The sequence below is a fragment of the Saimiri boliviensis genome, chromosome 20 (genome assembly GCF_048565385.1).
Source record: "Saimiri boliviensis isolate mSaiBol1 chromosome 20, mSaiBol1.pri, whole genome shotgun sequence".
NCBI lineage: Eukaryota > Metazoa > Chordata > Mammalia > Primates > Cebidae > Saimiri > Saimiri boliviensis.
The window spans coordinates 2,330,823-2,351,922 of NC_133468.1; positions in this window are offsets into that span (position 1 = coordinate 2,330,823).

The window sequence follows — 21,100 nt, forward strand, 5'->3', positions numbered from 1 at the left end:
TTCAGGAAAACACAAACATCAAAAAAATTCACAAATGAAAATCATTTGAGTAAAAAACAAACACACACACACACATACACACACAAAAAGAAATAAATCCCACAACTCCTACAAAAACCTGTATGCATTTAAAAATTCCATATACTTGTTTATGTTGCTGGGGTCAAATAAACAGGCATATTTATTAATAATACTAAAATATATTAGGTAGTATTTGAAGATTTTATATAAGAACTAGCCTTTCAAAAATCAGTTCTAAATTTGTCTTACAAGTATGTATTAAACATTCTGAAATCAGGTATAACGAAATTATATATCAATATTCCTTTGCATTTAACTCCAGAGTGAATCTGCAGAAATCAAGACCAACCTCATGTAGATAACTTTCTGAAGAAATATTTACAAATTAGTAGACGGGACTTCATTCTTCCTGGGTAGCGCCTAATTTTTTTTTTTAATTTTTTATTATTTATTTATTTTTTTTTTTTTTTTGAGGCGGAGTTTTCGCTCTTGTTACCCAGGCTGGAGTGCAATGGCGCGATCTCGGCTCACCGCAACCTCCGCCTCCTGGGTTCTGGCAATTCTCCTGCCTCAGCCTCCTGAGTAGCTGGGATTACAGGCACGTGCCACCAGGCCCAGCTAATTTTTTTGTATTTTTAGTAGAGACGGGGTTTCACCATGTTGACCTGGATGGTCTTGATCTCTCGACCTCGTGATCCACCCTCCTCAGCCTCCCGAAGTGCTGGGATTACAGGCTTGAGCCACCGCACCCGGCGCGCCTAATTTTTAAACATTCTAAGTTTAAGATTCTAATAGATTTCTTCCTCTGTTAAATTCAGGAACATCTAAAACTAAAACACTTTACTTAAAAATCAAGCTGAATTTCAGTTAAACAAAACCATCCCACCATGTGAATAAACCTCTTAGGTAAAACAAGGTTTATTTTCCTTCTATACAACTGACTCACTGAATCCAGACAGAACTTTCCAAGGAGGAAAATGATCTAGGAAACTTTAGGGGAAAAAAAAAAAAAAAAAGGCTAAGTTTCTGTTATGATAGCTTTTGTTTTCAGCTCTTAATTTAAAAAATTATTTACGAACGATGGATACACATTCTAATGCAGAAATCTTTTAGAATTAGAGAGTAACAAGGCCGGGCGCGGTGGCTCAAGCCTGTAATCCCAGCACTTTGGGAGGCACAGGCGGGTGGATCACGAGGTCAAGAGATCGAGACCATCCTGGTCAACATGGTGAAACCCCGTCTCTACTAAAAATACAAAACATCAGCTGGGCATGGTGGCACGTGCCTGTAATCCCAGCTACTCAGGAGGCTGAGGCAGGAGAATTGCCTGAACCCAGGAGGCGGAGGTTGCCGTGAGCTGAGATCGCGCCATTGCACTCCAGCCTGGGTAACAAGAGCGAAACTCCGTCTCAAAAAAAAAAAAATTAGAGAGTAACAAAAGAAACCCACTATATTCCTTTACATCAGGTCTCCTCTTACCACCCTGCCCGATGGTTTAGGCGACAACCACTTCTTACCTAGACAATTCACAACTTTTTTATTAGCCAGCTTAAAAAAATTTATTACTGACATCAACTAGCCTTAGTCATGAAACCCGACCACATCCAGGACGACACGTGGTCCAATCACTATTTGTAAAAGTCCACGTATCCCAAACCTCTCTCCTGCCACTGCTGGGCTGTCTCCCTCTTTGAGGACCTGGTCTCCGCAGCGTGTATTCGTTAGATGGCAGTCCTAGGGAAGTCTCGCTTTGGGGAAACCTCTCCTGCTGCACGTTTAAGAAAACTAACCGGAGACTTAGGGTCGGTGTTGGTTTCTGGTCACTCACGTAGCAAAAGAAGCGAGAGGAACGTGCCCGGGAGGACCCGAGACAGGTGCGCGTGGGTTTCCGCAGTGGTCACCGACCCGGAGTGCAGGCGGGGTGTTCCCTGGCCGAGACCGCGACCAAGGGAGGCTTTCTGGCCCCAGCCTCCACCCCCACTCGGGGCCCCGGGACCGGGACACGCCCCACAGCCTCGGGGCCCCGCGGCACCGCAGCGTGCACGCACCGCGGCCTCCCCCCCACGCCGCCGCCCACGTGGTGGAGCTCTGAGCCGCGCAAGGCGAAGGCAGCGCTCGGGGAGGGCCGCGGGTCCGGGAGGCACCGCCAGCGCGACCCAGCAGAGTCGGTCCCCAGCCCGGGCCCCCCCACATTTCCTCCCCGGGAGGGAGGGAGGCGACTCTCCGCGGGCTGCCCTCCCCGGCGGAGGCCGCGCCTTCTGGCAGCCGCCGCGGGGACGCGACCTGGGCACTAGCGGCCTCCCGTCTGGGCCCCCCTTTCGGGGCGCGGCGCCCGCGAGGGGCGGCGGGGTCCTCTCTCCTCGGGCGCTCCCTGCCCCCGCCGGGCCACACGGGCCCGCCCTTTCTCCTCCGCTGCCCGCGAGCCAGGAAACTTCAAGCTCCCCAGTCGCAACGCCGCGGGCGTCCCAGCTCGGTGTGACAGTGCCCGGCGTAGTAGCCTGGGTTCCCCTTTCTCCCAGGCGCGCCCCTCCCGCCATGGTCGGGCTTTACAGCACGCAGCAAAAAAAAAAAAAGAAAAAGAAAAAGAAAAGCCTCAGGCTCGCACTTATTTATTTTGCAACAGCTGCAAGAAACAATGAAGCTTTTCAAGAACCGGGGAATCGCGCTTTCCAGCCGCGCTGTTGTTTTCAGTGAACCTCTCCCAGCTCCGCAGTCCCCGCCCACGTCCCCTCCCCTGCCCAGCCCCAGCCCCAGCCCCAGCCCCAGCCCAGCCTTCCCGAGCCCAGCCTTCCCCTGCCCATCCGCCCCTGCCCCCGCAAGCCCAGGCCGGCGCCGGGGGCTTTATTTTTGGGAGTCGGGCAGGAGAGGAGCGCGCGTGCGGGGTGGCCGGCGCAGTGCGGTGGGGGCGGGAGCGGGTGGGGGCGCACGCGCGTGTCTGTGTGCGCGCGGGAGCCGGCGGGACGAGAGGTGGGGGTGGCGCCTCGCAGGCTCGCGCCCCACGCTCGAGCTCTCCTCTACACGTCTAGGGGATCTCGGGCTCTGGCTCTCGGTGTGGCGCGGGCTGCGGCGGTGGCCTGGCCGTTCAAGGGTGCGAGCGGGCGCGCGCGCAAGCACCCAGTGTGTGGCGGCGGCGGCGCGGCGAGCCTGGGGCTAGTGTTTACCAGCCTTAACTCCGCTGAGCGGAAAAAAAACGGGGAAAAAACCCGACGAGGAGCGAGCGCACCGGGCGAACTCGAGACAGGCGCTCGCAGACCCTCAGCCTCGTTCCCGGGACGCCCCCGCACCCCTCCCGCTCGGGGGCAGCTCCACGGCGCGCCTCGCCTGGGCCGTGACCTTAGCAGGCCGGAGCCCCCGCGCAGAGCAGGAGGCGGCGGGCCGGGGCCGGTCGGGGGCCCGCGCGGGGCGGACGGTGGCGCGGAGCGGGGCGGCGCCGCGGGAGTGCTGAGCGCGGCCTGGCCGGCCCGCCGCTCTGTGTGTCCTGCACTTGGGAAGGAGCTCGCGGCGGCGGTGGCGGCGCTGAGGGAGGAGGCGGCGACGAGCGGAGCCCGGAGGAAGAACAGGAGGAGGAGGGGGCGCCGCTCATGCATTTTGACTTCGGGTCTCTGCCCCTCCCTGGTCTCGCCTGCAACCCGGACTTCGGGGCCATCTAGCGAACTGCCTCGCGCCCTCCCGCCGCCGAGGCTCGGGCGTCCGGCCGCCTCTGGCGTGGCCAAGGCAGGGCTCGTTTTCCTCAGCGAGGCGGATTTGGGCTTTTGCCCCTTTCTTTGCATTTTCCCCGCTTCCTGCCTCTCCGCGTTGGAAAATGAACGCCGAGGACGCCAGCTGCCCGCCCCGGCGCGCCTCGGGTTCACCGTTTCACCAGGCCCTGGGCCGCTGCTGCCGGCGCGGAGGGGCCCCGAGCACCTTCCTGCCCGGCCCGCACCTCCCGTCCTGTCCCCGCGGGCAGAGGGCCTGGGCGCCGCCGCCTTCGGACTGTTTCCTTCGCTCTTATTTTTGGAGGGGGAGCGAAGACTGACTTTGAGACTTGTTTCCTTCTCGTGCTTTTCCCATTCCCCCCTCTTTTTTTTTTTCTTTTAATTTGAGAAAGGGGAATTTCGTTCCAAATAAAAGGAATGAGGTCTAGCTCCGGAGGAGGGTCCCCGGCCTCGCTGTGGGGACGGCTGTTTCTCTCCACCGTGCTCGTGCTCTGGCCGAAGACTGGAGAAAGTGAGTATGTGCCCGCCGCCCGCGGCCACTGTGGGAACTTTTCCTCCGAGGAGCTGCGCCTTGTTTGCGAATCCCGAGTTGCAGCTGTAGCCCCGGGACTCGGGAGCGGCGGGGTGGTGCGCGGAGCAGCTCTGCCGGGAGGGAGGCTGCGGCAGACCCCCGCGGGCCCTGGCTCCGGGCATCCCCACGCAGGAAGGGCCGCCGAGGCTTTCTCTCTTAATGTCCCGGCAGCCCTGTCCTCCCGCCAGGCGCCAGGACTCGGTGGGGAAGTTGGTGCCGGGGCGGGCTCCGCGAGTCCCCGGCCCGCCACCCGCCCCTCCCTTTCCCTGGCCCGCAAGCCGCTCTGCACACAGCGCAGACCTGGTGCAGCACATACAGTAGGGACAGCACCCTGGGCCGGACCGCGTCCTCGTTGCTGGGACTGACCTGGGGGTGGGACACGGAAAGCCGCCCAGCCCTAGGGGTGCGAGTTGCCCTCGGAGGGGGAGGTGCCCTGTGGAGAGGCCCCGAAGCCCCAGGACACTTCTCCAAGCGCCGGCGCTGCCTCTCATCGCCTAACATCCTTTGCCCCTCGGGCTCCTCGGTTCCTGGCCTTGCCGGTTACTTTGCCTCACTCTTCTGTGGGTTACCTGCTCCTGGCGTCCGGGGGCTGGGCGGTGGGGTGAGGGGAAGCACCCTCTGGGCAGCCCTCTGGGAAATGCGAGGCCCCTGGGCCCCCAGTTTAGAGAGCTCTGTTAAGGTCTCTCAGTTTCTTCCGGGCCGGGGGATGGAGGGGTGTTAGGGCCGCATCCGAGTGTGCGTTGGTGGGTGTGTAGTCGGAGCCAACGTGCATTCCGACACACGTGCTGGCAACGCGGGGGTGTTGCGGCCGCCGCACGGGGACACCTAGACGCCCGGACCTGGTGAGAGGTGCCCTGCACTGCGGTTTCAGCATGCACTTTACATTTATTGTTGGCCATCTCCTTAAAAGGATTCAGTCATCTTTCTACCCCAGGCATCCTATTGTCGAGAAATGTAGGCATGTGACATGTTGGTGTTTAAAGAAGTTAGGGTTTTAGTACCAGAAGGAGAACCCAGAAAAAGAACTTTTGGAAGAACCTAAAAAGCAAATTGTAGTTTAGATTCTCTAGAGAGACGTGACAAGTAAATGGTATTTTGTGGAAGGGTGGGTGGGGTTTGGGTCAGGATTTGAAATTTAAAAAGTCATATGTTTGATTTGTTGAAAAGATTAGAAAACTCCAACTCTACGCCGGGCGCGGTGGCTCAGGCCTGTAATCCCAGCACTTTGGGAGGCCGAGGCGGGTGGATCACGAGGTCAAGAGATCAAGACCAGCCGGGTGCGGTGGCTCAAGCCTGTAATCCCAGCACTTTGGGAGGCGGAGGCGGGTGGATCACGAGGTCAAGAGATCGAGACCAGCCTGGTCAACATGGTGAAACCCCGTCTCTACTAAAAATACAAAAAATTAGCTGGGCATGGTGGTGCGTGCCTGTCATCCCAGCTACTCAGGAGGCTGAGGCAGGAGAATTGCCTGAGCCCAGGAGGCGGAGGTTGCGGTGAGCCAAGATCGTGCCATTGCACTCCAGCCTGGCTAACAAGAGCGAAACTCCATCTCAAAAAAAAAAAAAAAGAAAGAAAACTCCAACTCTAAGAAATATGCCAAGGCTGAATAGCTGAACCTTAAAAATATCACAAAAAGGGAAAGAAGTCAGTCGCGAAAGACCACATATGGTATGATCCCGTTTATGTGAGATGTCCAGAATAAGCAAATCCATAGAGGCAGAAAGTAGAGGAGCGGTTGCCAGGGGCAGGGGGGCGATGGCATGGGTAGTGACTGGTAGTGGGCATAGGATTTCTTTTTGGGGCTGATGAAAATTTGTTCTAAAATGAGTTTGTGGTAATCGTTGCACAGCTCTGAAGATACTTAAAATTATTGAATTATATACTTTAAATCGCAGACTTTAATGGTATGTGAATTATATCTCAATAAAATTTTTTTTTGAAGAAATGTGCTAAGGTTGAAAATAACTTGTTATGCTACGTTAAATTACATTACAGTTGTGTAGTGTATTTGGCAGGCTGGTCTCTCTCTTTTCATTTATAAGTTTTTCAGATCCGTGACTTGCAGCGATACAAGAAACTGATCATTGAAGCTTAGCAGCAGGGATTCAATGCTGTGGTAGAAATGGGCAAGCATTCAACTCCGTAAGTTGAATGTACACTTTGACAACCAATCTGCTAGATAGCTCTGTTTTTGTTTTAGAGCCAGATATTTCTCATTACAGCCTATAGTCCCATTCACTCTGGAATATCCAAAGACAGCTTTTAGAAGAAAGGTGTGACTAACTCACTGAATCTAAAAATAGATGCAGCTTCTTAAGGTGAACGAACTCACAGCAGAGCAATTTCAGAGAAACGTTTCCTCTGCGGGGCTCGGTGGCTCAAGCGTGTAATCCCAGCACTTTGGGAGGCCGAGGCGGGTGGATCACGAGGTTGAGAGATCGAGACTATCTTGGTCAACATAGTGAAACCCCGTCTCTACTAAAAATGCAAAAAACTAGCTGGGCGTGGTGGCGCATGCCTGTAATCCCAGCTACTTAGGAGGCTGAGGCAGGAGAATTGCCTGAACCCAGGAGGCAGAGGTTGCGGTGAGCCGAGATCGCGCCATTGCACTCCAGCCTGGGTAACGAGAGCGAAACTCCGTCTCAAAAAAAAAAAACAAAAAAACAAAAAAACAACAAAAAAAGTTTCCTCTGTGTTTAAAACGCAGTCTTACTGCTAATTCTCATATGGCAGTATCCAGCTGGAAACATCTATTTCTAGACTCTCCAAAGAAAGGGTTTCTGAAACACTTCATACACACATCAGTTTAACTCCGTAAGTTGAACGTACACTTTGACAACCAATCTGCTAGATAGCTGCGTTTTTGTTTTAGAGCTAGGTATTTCTCATTACAGCCTATAGTCCCATTCACTCTGGAATATCCAAACGCAGCTTTTAGAAGAAATGTGTGACTAACTCACTGAATCTCAACATAGATGCAGCTTCCTAAGGTGAACGAACTCACAGCAGAGCAATTTGAGAGAAACCTTTCCTCTGTGTTTAAAATGCAGTCTTGGGAATGCTGGGAAGATGGCCGCCTAAGAACCGCTCAGGACTTCAATTCCCAGTGAAAGTGCAGAGGGTGAGTGGACGCCGCATTTCCAGACGAACTCTTATTGCCCACAGACCAGGAGATACCCAGGCAGAGGGGTCGCCAGCATCGCAGTCCCATCCGGTGCAGCTGTTTTGGCCCCCGTGGGGCCGTTTCTGCCCGCGTGGCTGCTTTGACCACTCCCTGTTGCTGCGGTTCTCTGCACAAAAGCCACTGATCTGGGAGCCTCTTAGCTGGCGATCAGAGCCCTGAGACGGCAGAGTTGCCCATTCAGCTGAAATAGCGAGTCAGGCCAGGAGATTCCTAGGCAAAAAATCCGCCAGGAGCCGGCGCCACAGTTCGAGCCGACTCAGTGAGTCGCAGCACGGGAGATCCCGGCGCCTTTTCAACAAGAGACCGGAACGCGGGGTCGTTCAACTTACAAGAAAAGACTCCGGCGGGGCGCGGTGGCTCAAGCCTGTAATCCCAGCACTTTGGGAGGCCGAGGCGGGTGGATCACGAGGTCAAGAGATCGAGACCAGCCTGGTCAACATGGTGAAACCCCGTCTCTACTAAAAATACAAAAAATTAGCTGGGCATGGTGGCGTGTGCCTGTAATCCCAGCTACTCAGGAGGCTGAGGCAGGAGAATTGCCTGAACCCAGGAGGCGGAGGTTGCGGTGAGCCAAGATAGTGCCATTGCACTCCAGCCTGGGTTAACAAGAGCGAAACTCCGTCTCAAAAAAAAAAAAAAAAAGACTCCAAGTCAGGGAGCTAGGTGATCAGGATCGGTTGGTCCCAGCCCCCCACCCTCAACAACAAGGAAAACAAAAACAGAAATTGGAAACCCTCTGGGTTGAGCCCTTCAAACCAAGCACAGCTGAACCGCGTTGGTCCATCTTGGTGGGGGTGGGGCTTCCACCATTACTGAGACTCTCCACCGCTAAGGAGGCAGGCTGCCGTTGCCGAGGCAACCCGCTGTTGCCGAGGCAACCTGCCACAACAGAGAGAGTCTGCCATAGCAGAGGCAGGGCCACCATTGCCTAGACATTTCTAACTACGCCCCTATAAACAGGACTGCAGGGAAGAGCTCAGGGCAGCTGGGCGGAGCCCACAACAGCTCAGCAAAGCCCCTGCGAGCAGATAGAGGCTAGGCGTGCTGCTAGCTGGGCAGGTCAGACCTGAAAGAAAAATAAAAAAAGGCAGTAGTGCAATGGAAACTCATAGAGCTCCAACCCCCTGGGACAGAGCACCTGGGAACAAAAAGCGCTTTATGAGTTCAGCTGCAGCAGACCTAAACATACCTGCCCAGCAGCTCTGAATGAACAACGGAGCTCACAACTCAGGACTTAAGCCCCAATAAAAGATAGATTGTCTCCTCAAGTAGCTCCCTGACCCCCATAGATCCAAAGACTCACCTCATAAAGGAGAGAACGGACTGACAGTAGGCGAGCATCCTTCTGGGACAAGGATAGCAGAAGAGGAAACGGGTAGCAACCCTTACTGTTCTGCAGCTGCTACAGGTGACCCCCAGGCAAGCAGGTCCTGGAAAGGACCTCAGCAGTCCTACAGCAGAGGGGCCAGACTGTTAGAAGGAAAACTTAAAAAAAAAAAAAAAAAAAGAAGTAACTTCAGCATCCACGAACTAGAAGCTCACTCAGAGACCCAATCTGAAAGACAGTAATTACAAAGACAACAGGTGGATAAACCCACAAAAATGGGAAGAAACCAGCGCAAAAAGGATGAAAACTCCCGAAACCAGAACACCTCTCCTCCTAAAAGGGATCACAGCTCCTCACCAGCAAGGGAACCAGACCGGATGGAGAAGGAGGGTGATGAAATGACAGAATCAGACTTTAGAAGGTGGGTAGTAAAAAACTACAGTGAGCTAAAAGAACATGTTCTAACCCAACACAAAGAAAATAGGAACCTTGAAAAAAGATTGGACGAAATGCTAACGAGAATGGACAGCATAGAGAGGAATATAAGTGAATTGATGGAGCTGAAAAACGCAACACAAGAACTTCGTGAAGTATGCACAAGCTTCAACAACCGAATTGACCAAGCAGAAGAAAGGATATCAGAGGTCGAAGATCAACTCAATGAAATAAAAAGAGAAGGCAAGAACAGAGAAAAAGAGCAAAAAGGAATGAACAAAATCTTCAAGAAATGTGGGACTATGTGAAAAGACCTAATCTACGTCTGATAGGTGTACCTGAATGTGATGAAGAGAATGAATCCAAGCTGGAAAATACTCTTCAGGATATTATCCAGGAAAACTTCCCCAACCTAGCAAGGCAGACCAATATTCAAATCCAGGAAATACAGAGAACACCACAAATACATTCGTCAAGAAGAGCAACCCCAAGGCACAAAATCGTCAGATTCACCAGGGTTGAAATGAAAGAGAAAATGTTAAGGGCAGCCAGAGAGAAAGGTTGGGTTACCCAAAAAGGGAAGCCCATTAGACTCACAGCAGATCTCTCAGCAGAAACCCTACAAGCCAGAAGAGATTGGGTGCCAATATTCAACATCCTTAAAGAAAGGAACTTTCAAACCAGAATCTCCTATTCAGCCAAACTAAGCTTCATAAGTGAAGGAAAAATAAAATCCTTTGTGAACAAGCAAGCACTCAGAGATTTCATCACCACCAAACTTGCTCTACAAGAACTACTGAAAGAGGCTCTATACATATAAAGGAATAACCAGTACTGGCCACTCCAAAAATACACCAAATGGTAAAAGAGCATCAACACAATCAAGAAGCTGCATCAACTAACCAAAAAAAAAGCCAGGCAGCATCAAAATGACAGTATCAAATTCACACATAACAATACTATCCCTAAATGTCAATGGACTAAATGCCCCAATCAAAAGACACAGACTGGCAAATTGGATAAAAAGCCAAAACCCATCAGTGTGCTGTATCCAGGAAACCCATCTTACATGCAAGGATACACAAAGGCTCAAAATAAAGGGATGGAGGGAGATCTACCAAGCAAATGGAGAGCAAAAAAAAGCAGGAGTTGCAATTCTCATCTCTGATAAAATAGACTTTAAAGCAACAAAGATCAAAAGAGACAAAGAAGGACATTACATAATGGTAAAAGGATCACTGCAACAAGAAGAGCTAACGATCCTAAATATATACGCACCCAGTACAGGAGCACACAGATACATAAGGCAAGTTCTTAATGACTTACAAAGAGACTTAGACTCCCACACAATAATAGTGGGAGACTTTAACACCCCATTGTCAATATTAGACAGATCAACCTGACAGAAAATCAACAAGGATATCCAGGACCTGAACTCAGACATGGAGCAAGCAAACCTAATAGACATTTACAGAACTCTCCACCCCAAATCCACAGAATATACATTCTTCTCAGCACATCACACCTACTCTAAAATTGACCACATAATTGGCAATAAATCACTCCTCAGCAAATGCAAAAGAACAGAAATCATAACAAACAGCCTCTCAGACCACAGTGCAATCGAGTTAGAACTCAGAATGCAGAAACTAACTCAGAACCACACAGCTTCATGGAAACTGAACAACTTGCTCTTGAATGTTGACTGGATAAACAATGAAATGAAGGCAGAAATAAAGATGTTCTTCGAAACCAATGAGAACGAAGACACAACATACCAGAATCTCTGGGACACATTTAAAGCAGTCTCTAGAGGAAAATATATAGCAACAGTGCCCACATGAGAAGAAAGGAGAAATCTAAAATTGACACCCTATGATCAAAACTGAAAGAGCTAGAAGAGCAAGATTAAAAAAACTCAAAACCTAGCAGAAGACAGGAAATAACTAAGATCAGAGCAGAACTTAGAAGGAAATAGAGACACAAAAAAAATCTTCAAAAAATCAATAAATCCAGGAGCTGGTTTTTCGAAAAGATCAACAAAATAGACAGACCACTAGCCAGATTAATAAAAAAGAAAAGAGAGAATAACCAAATTGATGCAATAAAAAACGATAAAGGGGATATCACCACAGATTCCACAGAAATACAAACCATCATCAGAGATTATTACAAACAACTCTATGCACATAAACTAGTAAACCTGGAAGAAATGGATAAATTCCTGGACACCTGCATCTTCCCAAGCCTAAACCTGGAAGAAGCCGAAATCCTGAATAGACCAATAACATGGTCTGAAGTCGAACCAGCAATAAAGAGCCTACCACCCAAAAAAAGCCCAGGTCCAGATGGGTTCACAGCTGAATTCTACCAGACATACAAAGAGGAGCTGGTACCATTCCTTCTGAAACTATTCCAGACAATCCAAAAAGAGGGAATCCTTCCCAAATCATTTTACGAGACCAACATCATCCTGATACCAAAACCCGGAAGAGATTCAACAAGAAAAGAAAATTTCAGGCCAATATCCATGATGAACATAGATGCAAAAATCTTCAATAAAATACTGGCAAACCGATTGCAACAGCGTATCAAAAAGCTCATCCACCACGATCAAGTAGGATTCATCCCGGGGATGCAAGGCTGGTTCAACATACGCAAGTCCATAAACGTAATTCACCACATAAACAGTTTAGAACCAAAGACAAAACCACATGATTATCTCAATTGATGCAGAGAAGGCTTTTGACAAAATTCAACAACGCTTTATGCTAAAAACCCTCAATAAACTAGGTATTGACGGAACGTACCTCAAAACAGTAAAAGCTATTTACGACAAACCAACAGCCAATATCATACTGAATGGGCAAACACTGGAAGCATTCCCTTTGAAATCTGGCACTAGACAAGGATGCCCTCTCTCACCACTCCTATTCAATATAGTACTGGAAGTTCTAGCCAGAGCAATCAGGCAAGAAAAAGAAATAAAGGGTATCCAAATTGGAAAGGAGGAAATCAAATTGTCTCTATTTGCAGATGACATGATTGTATATCTGGAAGACCCCATCATCTCAGCCCAAAATCTCCTGAAACTGATAAACAACTTCAGCAAAGTCTCAGGATACAAAATCAACGTGCAAAAATCACAAGCATTCCTATACACCAGTAATAGACTTAAAGAGAGCCAAATCAAGAACGAACTGCCATTCACAATTGCTACAAAGAGAATAAAATACCTAGGAATACAACTGACAAGGAACGTAAAGGACCTCTTCAAGGAGAACTACAAGCCATTGCTCAAGAAAATAAGAGAGGACACAAACAGATGGAGAAACATTCCGTGTTCATGGTTAGAAAGAATCAACATCGTGAAAATGGCCATACTACCCAAAGTAATGTTCAGATTCAATGCTATTCCCATCAAGCTACCAATGACCTTCTTCACAGAACTGGAAAAAAACACCTTAAACTTCATATGGAACCAAAAGAGAGCCCGCATAGCCAAGTCAATTATAAGCAAAAAGAACAAAGCAGGAGGCATCACACTACCGGACTTCAAACTATACTACAAGGCTACAGTAATCAAAACAGCATGGTACTGGTACCAAAACAGAGATATAGACCAATGGAACAGAACAGAGGCCTCACAGGAAATACAACATACCCACAACCATCTGATCTTCGACAAACCTGACAAAAACAAGTAATGGGGAAAGGACTCCCTGTTTAATAAATGGTGTTGGGAAAACTGGCTAGCCATGTGCAGAAAGCAGAAACAGGACCCCTTCCTGACACCTTACACCAAAATTAACTCCAGATGGATTAAAGACTTAAACATCAGACCTAACACCATAAAAACCGTAGAAGAAAATCTAGGCAAAATCATTCAGGACATAGGTGTAGGCAAGGACTTCATGACCAAAACGCCAAAAGCAATGGCAACAAAAGCCAAAATAGACAAATGGGACCTAATCAAACTCCACAGCTTCTGCACGGCAAAAGAAACAGTCAGTAGATTGAATCGGCAACCAACAGAATGGGAAAAAATTTTTGCAGTCTACCCATCTGACAAGGGCCCGATATCCAGAATTTACAAAGAACTAAAGCAGATCTACAAGAAAAAAACAAACAAGCCCATTCAAAAATGGGCAAAGGATATGAACAGATACTTTACAAAAGAAGACATACAGGAGGCCAACAAACATATGAAAAAATGCTCATCATCACTGGCCATCAGAGAAATGCAAATCAACACCACATTGAGATACCATCTCACACCAGTTAGAATGGCGATCATTAAAAAATCGGGAAACAACAGATGCTGGAGAGGATGTGGAGAAATAGGAACTTTTACACTGTTGGTGGGAATGTAAATTAATTCAACCATTGTTGAAGACAGTGTGGCAATTCCTCAAGTACCTAAAAATAGAAATCCCCTTTGACCCTCCCAGCAATCCCATTACTGGGTATATATCCAAAGATTATAAATCATTCTACTACAAGGACACGTGCACACGAATGTTCATTGCAGCACTGTTTACAATAGCAAAGACCTGGAACCAACCCCAATGCCCAACGATGATAGACTGGATAGGGAAAATGTGGTACATATACACCATGGAATATTACGCAGCCATCAAAAATGATGAGTTCACGTCCTTTGTAGGGACATGGATGAACCTGGAAACCATCATTCTCAGCAGACTGACACAAGAGCAGAAAATCAAACACCGTATATTCTCACTCATAGGCGGGTGTTGAACAATGAGAACACATGGACACAGGGAGGGGAGCACTACACACTGGGGTCCGTTGGGGGGAAATGGAGGAGGGACGGGGGTGGGGAGGTGGGAAGAGATAGCATGGGGAGCAATGACAGATACAAGTGAGGGGACGGAAGGCAGCAAACCACACTGCCATGTGTGTAACTATGCAACAATCTTGCATGTTCTTCACATGTACCCCAAAACCTAAAATGCAATAAAATAAAATAAAATAAAATAAAAAAGATATAAGCCATTTTAACTGGGGTGAGATAATATCTCATTGTAGCTTTGGTTTGCATTTCTTTTTTTTTTTTTTTATTGCATTTTAGGTTTTGGGGTACATGTGATGAACATGCAAGATTGTTGCATAGGTACACACATGGCAGTCTGCTTTGCTGCCTTCCGTCCCCTCACCTGTATCTGTCATTTCTCCCCATGCTATCTCTTCCCAATTCCCCACCCCCAGCCCCTCCCCCATTTCCCCCCAACAGACCCCAGTGTGTAGTGCTCCCCTCCCTGTGTCCATGTGTTCTCATTGTTCAACACCCGCCTATGAGCGAGAATATACGGTGTTTGATTTTCTGCTCTTGTGTCAGTTTGCTGAGAATGATGGTTTCCAGGTTCATCCATGTCCCTATAAAGGACGTGAACTCATCGTTTTTGATGGCTGCGTAATATTCCATGGTGTATATGTACCATATTTTCCCTATCCAGTCTATCATCGTTGGGCATTTGGGTTGGTTCCAGGTCTTTGCTATTGTAAACAGTGCTGCAATGAACATTCGTGTGCACGTGTCCTTGTAGTAGAATGATTTATAATCCTTTGGATATATACCCAGTAATGGGATTGCTGGGTCAAATGGGATTTCTATTTTTAAGTCCTTGAGGAATCGCCACACTGTCTTCCACAATGGTTGAATTAATTTACATTCCCACCAACAGTGTAAAAGTGTTCCTATTTCTCCACATCCTCTCCAGCATCTGTTGTTTCCCGATTTTTTAATGATCGCCATTCTAACTGGTGTGAGATGGTATCTCAATGTGGTTTTGATTTGCATTTCTCTGATGACCAGTGATGATGAGCATTTTTTCATATGTTTGTTGGCCTCCTGTATGTCTTCTTTTGTAAAGTATCTGTTCATATCCTTCGCCCATTTTTGAATAGGCTTGTTTGTTTTTTTCTTGTAGATCTGCTTTAGTTCTTTGTAAATTCTGGATATCAGCCCCTTGTCAGATGGGTAGACTGCAAAAATTTTTTCCCATTCTGTTGGTTGCCGATTCAATCTACTGACTGTTTCTTTTGCCGTGCAGAAGCTGTGGAGTTTGATTAGGTCCCATTTGTCTATTTTGGCTTTTGTTGCCATTGCTTTTGGCGTTTTGGTCATGAAGTCCTTGCCTACACCTATGTCCTGAATGGTTTTGCCTAGATTTTCTTCTACGGTTTTTATGGTATTAGGTCTGATGTTTAAGTCTTTAATCCATCTGGAGTTAATTTTGGTGTAAGGTGTCAGGAAGGGGTCCTGTTTCTGCTTTCTGCACATGGCTAGCCAGTTTTCCCAACACCATTTATTAAACAGGGAATCCTTTCCCCATTGCTTGTTTTTGTCAGGTTTGTCGAAGATCAGATGGTTGTGGGTATGTTGTATTTCCTCTGAGGCCTCTGTTCTGTTCCATTGGTCTATATCTCTGTTTTGGTACCAGTACCATGCTGTTTTGATTACTGTAGCCTTGTAGTATAGTTTGAAGTCCGGTAGTGTGATGCCTCCCGCTTTGTTCTTTTTGCTTAGAATTGACTTGGCTATGCGGGCTCTCTTTTGGTTCCATATGAAGTTTAAGGTGTTTTTTTCCAGTTCTGTGAAGAAGGTCATTGGTAGCTTGATGGGAATAGCATTGAATCTGTAAATTACTTTGGGCAGTATGGCCATTTTCACGATGTTGATTCTTCCTAACCATGAACATGGAATGTTTCTCCATCTGTTTGTATCCTCTCTTATTTCGTTGAGCAATGGCTTGTAGTTCTCCTTGAAGAGGTCCTTTACGTTCCTTGTTAGTTGTATTCCTAGGTACTTTATTCTCTTTGTAGCAATTGTGAATGGCAGTTCGTTCTTGATTTGGCTCTCTTGAAGTCTATTACTGGTGTATAGGAATGCTTGTGATTTTTGCACGTTGATTTTGTATCCTGAGACTTTGCTGAAGTTGTTTATCAGTTTCAGGAGATTTTGGGCTGAGATGATGGGGTCTTCCAGATATACAATCATGTCATCTGCAAATAGAGACAATTTGATTTCCTCCTTTCCAATTTGGATACCCTTTATTTCTTTTTCTTGCCTGATTGCTCTGGCTAGAACTTCCAGTACTATATTGAATAGGAGTGGTGAGAGAGGGCATCCTTGTCTAGTGCCAGATTTCAAAGGGAATGCTTCCAGTTTTTGCCCATTCAGTATGATATTGGCTGTTGGTTTGTCGTAAATAGCTTTTATTGTTTTGAGATACGTTCCGTCAATACCTAGTTTATTGAGGGTTTTTAGCATAAAGGGTTGTTGAATTTTGTCAAAAGCCTTCTCTGCATCAATCGAGATAATCATGTGGTTTTTGTCTTTGGTTCTGTTTATGTGGTGAATTACGTTTATGGACTTGCGTATGTTGAACCAGCCTTGCATCCCCGGGATGAATCCTACTTGATCATGGTGGATGAGCTTTTTGATATGCTGTTGCAATCGGTTTGCCAGCATTTTATTGAAGATTTTTGCATCTATGTTCATCATGGATATTGGCCTGAAATTTTCTTTTCTTGTTGAGTCTCTGCCGGGTTTTGGTATCAGGATGATGTTTGTCTCGTAAAATGATTTGGGAAGGATTCCCTCTTTTTGGATTGTATGGAATAGTTTCAGAAGGAATGGTATCAGCTCCTCCTTGTATGTCTGGTAGAATTCAGCTGTGAACCCATCTGGACCTGGGCTTTTTTTGGGTGGTAGGCTCTTTATTGCTGCCTCGACTTCAGACCATGTTATTGGTCTATTCAGGGTTTCAGCTTCTTCCAGGTTTAGGCTTGGGAGGTTGCAGGTGTCCAGGAATTTATCCATTTCTTCCAGGTTTACTAGTTTATGTGCATAGAGTTGTTTGTAATAATCTCTGATGATGGTTTGGATTTCTGTGGAATCTGTGGTGATATCCCCTTTATCGTTTTTTATTGCATCAATTTGGTTATTCTCTCTTTTCTTTTTTATTAATCTGGCTAGTGGTCTGTCTATTTTGTTGATCTTTTCAAAAAACCAGCTCCTGGATTTATTGATTTTTTGAAGAGTTTTTTGTGTCTCTATTTCCTTCAGTTCTGCTCTGATCTTAGTTATTTCCTGTCTTCTGCTAGGTTTTGAGTTTTTTTGATCTTGCTCCTCTAGCTCTTTCAATTTTGATGATAGGGTGTCAATTTTAGATCTCTCCTTTCTTCTCATGTGGGCACTCATTGCTATATATTTTCCTCTGGAGACTGCTTTAAATGTGTCCCAGAGATTCTGGTATGTTGTGTCTTCGTTCTCATTGGTTTCGAAGAACATCTTTATTTCTGCCTTCATTTCATTGTTTATCCAGTCAACATTCAAGAGCAAGTTGTTCAGTTTCCATGAAGCTGTGTGGTTCTGAGTTAGTTTCTGCATTCTGAGTTCTAACTCGATTGCACTGTGGTCTGAGAGACTGTTTGTTATGATTTCTGTTCTTTTGCATTTGCTGAGGAGTGATTTATTGCCAATTATGTGGTCAATTTTAGAGTAGGTGTGATGTGGTGCTGAGAAGAATGTATATTCTGTGGATTTGGGGTGGAGAGTTCTGTAAATGTCTATTAGGTTTGCTCGTTCCAGGTCTGTGTTCAGGTCCTGGATATCCTTGTTGATTTTCTGTCTGGTTGATCTGTCTAATATTGACAATGGGGTGTTACAGTCTCCCACTATTATTGTGTGGGAGTCTAAGTCTCTTTGTAAGTCATTAAGAACTTGCCTTATGTATCTGGGTGCTCCTGTATTGGGTGCATATATATTTAGGATCGTTAGCTCTTCTTGTTGCAGTGATCCTTTTACCATTATGTAATGTCCTTCTTTGTCTCTTTTGATCTTTGTTGCTTTAAAGTCTATTTTATCAGAGATGAGAATTGCAACTCCTGCCTTTTTTTACTCTCCATTTGCTTGGTAGATCTTCCTCCATCCCTTTATTTTGAGCCTTTGTGTATCCTTGCATGTAAGATGGGTTTCCTGGATACAGCACACTGATGGGTTTTGGCTTTTTATCCAATTTGCCAGTCTGTGTCTTTTGATTGGGGCATTTAGTCCGTTGACATTTAGGGATAGTATTGTTATGTGTGAATTTGATGCTGTCATTTTGATGCTACCTGGCTGTTTTGTTGGTTAGTTGATGCAGATTCTTGATTGTGTTGCTGCTTTTTTACCATTTGGTGTGTTTTTGGAGTGGCTGGTACTGGTTGTTCCTTTATATGTGTAGAGCCTCTTTCAGGAGTTCTTGTAGAGCAGGTTTGGTGGTGATGAAATCTCTGAGTGCTTGCTTGTTCACAAAGGATTTTATTTTTCCTTCACTTATGAAGCTGAGTTTGGCTGGATAGGAGATTCTGGGTTGAAATTTCTTTTCTTTAAGGATGTTGAATATTGGCCCCCAGTCTCTTCTGGCTTGGAGGGTTTCTGCTGAGAGATCTGCTGTGAGTCTAATGGGCTTCCCTTTGTGGGTAACCCGACCTTTCTCTCTGGCTGCCCTTAGCATTTTCTCTTTCATTTCAACCCTGGTGAATCTGACGATTATGTGCCTTGGGGTTGCTCTTCTTGAGGAATATCTCTGTGGTGTTCTCTGTATTTCCTGGATTTGAATATTGGTCTGCCTTGCTAGGTTGGGGAAGTTTTCCTGGATAATATCCTGAAGAGTATTTTCCAGCTTGGATTCATTCTCTTCATCACATTCAGGTACACCTATCAGACGTAGATTAGGTCTTTTCACATAGTCCCACATTTCTTGAAGATTTTGTTCATTCCTTTTTGCGCTTTTTTCTCTGTTCTTGCCTTCTCTTTTTATTTCATTGAGTTGGTCTTCGACCTCTGATATCCTTTCTTCTGCTTGGTCAATTCGGCTGTTGAAGCTTGTGCATGCTTCACGAAGTTCTCGTGTTGCGTTTTTCAGCTCCATCAATTCACTTATTCTCCTCTGTATGCTGTCCATTCTCGTCAGCAGTTCGTCCAATCTTTTTTCAAGGTTCCTATTTTCTTTGCGATGGGTTAGAACATGTTCTTTTAGCTCATTGTAGTTTCTTACTACCCATCTTCTGAAGTCTGATTCTGTCATTTCATCACCCTCCTTCTCCATCCGGTCTGGTTCCCTTGCTGGTGAGGAGTTGTGATCCCTTTTAGGAGGAGAGGTGTTCTGGTTTTGGGAGTTTTCATCCTTTTTACGCTGGTTTCTACCCATTTTTGTGGGTTTATCCACCTGTTGTCTGTCTCTGTCCCAGGGAGTTGGAGCTTTATGAGTTTCCGTTGCACTACTGCCTTTTTTGATTTTTTTTTTTTTTTCAGGTCGGACCCGCCCAGCTAGCAGCACGCCTAGCCTCTGCCTGCCCGCAGGGGCTTTGCTGAGCTGCTGTGGGCTCCGCCCAGCTGCCCTGAGCTCTTCCCTGTAGTCCTTTTTATATGGGCGTAGTTAGAACTGTCTGGGCAACGGTGGCCCCGCCTCTGTTATGGCGGACTCTCTCTGTTGTGGCAGGTTGCCTCAGCAACGGCGGGTTGCCTCAGCAAGGGCAGCCTGCCTCCGTAGCGGTGGAGAGTCTCAGTAATGGCGGAAGCCCCTCCCCCACGGAGCCGGACCGTCCTGGTTCAGCTGTGCTTGGTTTGAAGGGCTCAACCCAGAGGGTTTCCAATTACTGTTTTTGTTTCCGTTGTTGTTGGGGGTGGAGGGGTGGGACCAACCGAGCCTGATCACCTGGCTCCCTGACTCCGAGGCTTTTCTTTTAAGTTGAACGACCCCGCCTTCTGGTCGCTTGTTGAAAAGGCGCCGGGATCTCCCGTGCTGCGACTCACGGAGTCGGCTCGAACCGCGGCGCCGGCTCCTGGCGGATTTTTTCCCTAGGAATCTCCTGGCCTGACTCGCTATTTCAGATGAATGGGCTATTCTGCCGTCTCAAGGCTCTGCTCGCCAGCTAAGAGGGCTCCCAGACCAGTGGCTTTTTTACGGAGAACCGCAGCAACAGGGAGTGGTCACAGCAGCCGTGCGGGCGGAATCAGCCCCGCGGGGGCCAAAACAGCCGCACCGGCTGGGACTGCGACGCTGGCGACCCCTCTGCCTGGGTATCTCCTGGTCTGTGGGCAATAAGAGTTCGTCTGGAAATGCGGCGTCCACTCACCCTCTGCACTTTCACTGGGAGCTGAAGTCCTGAGCTGTTCTTAGGCGGCCATCTTGAAAGTCGGATCCCTGGTTTGCATTTCTATGTGAATCAGTGACGTTGAAGGCCTTTTTATATGCCTGCTTTCCATTTGTATGTTGTCTTATGAAGAATGTATAATTAAATCTTTTGCATTTTTTTCATTGGATTATTATATTTTTTCCTATAGAGTTGTTAAACTCATATATTCTGGTTATTAATCCTTGGTCAGATGGGTAATCCTTTGTCAGATGAAAATATGTTTTCCTGTTCTGTGTTCTCTTCTCTTTGTTGATTGAGTTCTTCACTGTACAGAAACTTCCTAAGTTGATGTGATTCAATATTTTCATTTTTGCTTTGGTGTGATTTTGTTTATCCATTTTTGCTTTGATTGTCTCTGCTTGTTGCATATTGTCCAAGAAATCTGCCCAGACTAATGGTCTGGAGAGTCTCCTCAATTCTTTTTCTGATACTTTTATAGTTTGAGATATTAGACTTAAATCTTTAATTCATTTTGATTTGATTTTTCTATATGATGAGAGATAGAAATCTAGTTTCATTTTTCTGCATATAGATCTAGCTTCCATAGCATTATTTACTGAAATGACTGTCTTGTCTCCAGTGTATATTCTTTAGACCTTTGTAAAAAATGAGTTCACTGTAAATGTATGGATTTGTTTCTGGGGTTCTCTATTCT